Here is a 367-nt window from a genome sequence, read left to right on the forward strand (position 1 = left end):
CTGAGTTCGTGATGATGTAAAGTTATCCCTGTCTGAAGGCCAAGAGGCCTTTCTGTGTGGAACGTGGTTGTCTGAAACTCAGTTTCCCAGGTTTGCTCTATAGAAAATTCAGGTCTGATTTAAAAGTGAGCCGCTTGGGAGTTACCGTGTGGATCTTGAGCAGATTTTTCCCTCGCAATTTCTCCCACCAGGTCCAGTCGCCGCCTTGGCCTCTGATCCCTCCAGAGGTAGATGCCACCAGCAGCGCCGTGTCCGCTCCCCTGCACGCGAAGCAGAGACTTGCTGGTGTGTGTGAGCGGAGACCTTCTGGACAGATGTGGCTGGCATGTCGGGTTTGCCCTGGGTGTAGGGTTGTGCCGAGTGGTGG

At 54.5% G+C, this 367-nt stretch overlaps 1 non-coding gene across 1 annotated transcript; it reads left to right on the top strand.

The window, feature by feature from the left end:
* LOC120228313 lies at positions 1–82 on the top strand. Its single transcript, XR_005527461.1, has one exon. It is a non-coding gene; the product is annotated as a small nucleolar RNA R38 (small nucleolar RNA).
* Positions 83–367: the final 285 nt, after the last annotated feature.

Source organism: Hyaena hyaena, unplaced genomic scaffold (genome assembly GCF_003009895.1).
Source record: "Hyaena hyaena isolate Hyena2069 unplaced genomic scaffold, ASM300989v1 scaffold_21, whole genome shotgun sequence".
NCBI lineage: Eukaryota > Metazoa > Chordata > Mammalia > Carnivora > Hyaenidae > Hyaena > Hyaena hyaena.